Genomic DNA, 2272 nt, shown 5'->3' with positions numbered 1-2272 from the left:
CTGTAGGATGAATGGTGGACTGTGTTTGCTGAAGATGTAGATAAATGGCTCTCAATGTGAGGTCATCCTGAGAAAAATGCAAGGTGCTCTCCAAAAACAAGTACAGCCAAAAGGGTTGTTGTTCAAGTGGTGAAAATGCCTGCTAGCAAGTGCAAGACTCTTGAGTGCCTTTCAAGGGATGAAGACAAAAATCTAAAATCTAAACATGCCAATAGGAAGCATTCTCCATCATTTTTATTGCTTACCTAGTAAATGCGATACCATCTGTGAATTCAAGCACATTCCCCAAAATTAAAGAATGATGGAGGCAAAAGGAACAAACCTTTTTCTTTTTTAATGGGATGTTTTCCTGCAGCAGATTACATCTCCTTCCCGACTAGAATGAAAGTTAGCAGCAACCCAAAATGAAAGATCATGTCTTACTCATACTATACTTCTCATTTCCTGTTGGAGTTCATGAAACCAATGAAGAAATAGACTTGGGATGAGTCCTTAGGGAAATTCTCTCCTGGGGATGGAAACCATAGAGGTGGGCATTGCTTCCACCAGGGAAGGCATTGGCTGGGAATTCAATGTCCCTTTCCTTGGTAATGTATTTTATGTAATAGTGGGGGGAAAAAAGAAAAATAATCATAGATCAACTTGTAATTTCTGAATGTGCCACATTGGTAGGTAGCATTAAAAAGGTAAAAGAGCTCTCAGGAGGATAACAGGATTAAAGTTCTATGCAGAAAACAGACATTGTTTAGTGAGAAACTGTTTTTTTTCCTTCCCCTTTATATTCTTTTTTTTTTGGGGGGGGTCCGGTCATGGGGCCTGAACTCTGGGCCTAGGTGCTCTCCTTCAGCTCTTCAGCTCAAGGGTAGCTCTCCACCACTTGAGCCACAGCACCACTTCCGGCTTTTTTCTTTTTGCTTAAGTGGTGCTGAGGAATCGAACTCAGGGCCTCATGCATGCAAGGCAAGCGTTTTACCGCTGAGCCACCTTGCCAGCCTTCCCCATTTATATTCTTGAGGTTTCATTAATCCTGAAATTCCTGGAAGTGGGAGATATTCTGAACACTGGGGAAGCATTTTCAATGATGGGCTCTCTCATACTGTCCTCCAGATAATAATTTATTCACGGAATTGATTTGTACGCATTATGTTGAGCAGTTGCAGCATGTCTATGGCTGAATTGCAAAAGCCCACAATCCAATGGAGGAGAAAAATGGTACAACACAGATGTGAAAGTCATGTTGTATTGAGGGCAAGGACAATGGGAGGGAAGGTAGAGGAATTGAGAGAAGGAACAAGTAGGCTGATACAGTCGTCATAGTCAATGTACATTTGTAAGAGTGAAACCAGAAAACTTAAGGGGATGAGAAAAATTGGGAGGGATTGGGGAGAAAGATGGAAGGGTGCCACGGAGTAACATGCCTTGTACTGACAAACTGTTATACTGAATTGAAACCCCTCTACACAACTACTTACAGAAAGATTTTTAAAAGGATCTAATACAGATTTAAAAATGGCATAATGAATATTTCAATCAAGATGTAGATAGGTATAATCAGATAATGAAAAATGGAGTGAGATTCTGAAAGTGACTGGTTCTCTATCAAGGAGACTTTCCTGACAACATTTGTAAAAATAGCATTTAGCACAACGAAATATACAATTTTCTATGAAAGGAAAAGAACTACTGTAACTGCATTGTGATTTAGGTGAAACCTAATACCTCATTGTAATAGACAAGGCAGGGAGAGAAAATATTAAACAGGAAATCCATGGACATCACACAGCATGTATGATGAGGGAAGGAGCAGGGAATCCTGTAGAAATACTCGGTGTAGAAAGATAAAGTCTTTACTAAGTTGGGAGGGACTTGATATTGTGAAGACAGAAATAAATATAACCCTCCAAACAGGTGAATTTTAAGATTAAGGAACATAATTCTATAAAGGGTAATTTAACTCTTAATGAATAAAATGATTATTGCTGCATATATGAGCCTATAAAATATATGTTATTGTCTATAAGATATTGTTGAAGTCATATTTGTCTTTTGTTAAATGATATGATAATGTTTCTGGAAAATATGCATCATTCTCTAACCATAAAAACTAAATGATAGGTAGTTTTGTAAGGCAAAGTTACACTTCTCCTTATAAACAACAAGCTACAGGTATGTGTTAACCTTTTTTTTTTTTTTTTTTGGGTCCGGTCATGGGGCCTGAACTCTAGGCCTGGGCGCTGTCCCTCAGCTCTTCAGCTCAAGGCTAGCTCTCTAC

Source organism: Dipodomys ordii, unplaced genomic scaffold (assembly GCF_000151885.1).
Source record: "Dipodomys ordii isolate 6190 unplaced genomic scaffold, Dord_2.0 Scaffold3, whole genome shotgun sequence".
In the NCBI taxonomy this organism is placed as follows: Eukaryota; Metazoa; Chordata; class Mammalia; order Rodentia; family Heteromyidae; genus Dipodomys; species Dipodomys ordii.
Note: the sequence above shows the minus strand (reverse complement) of the source record.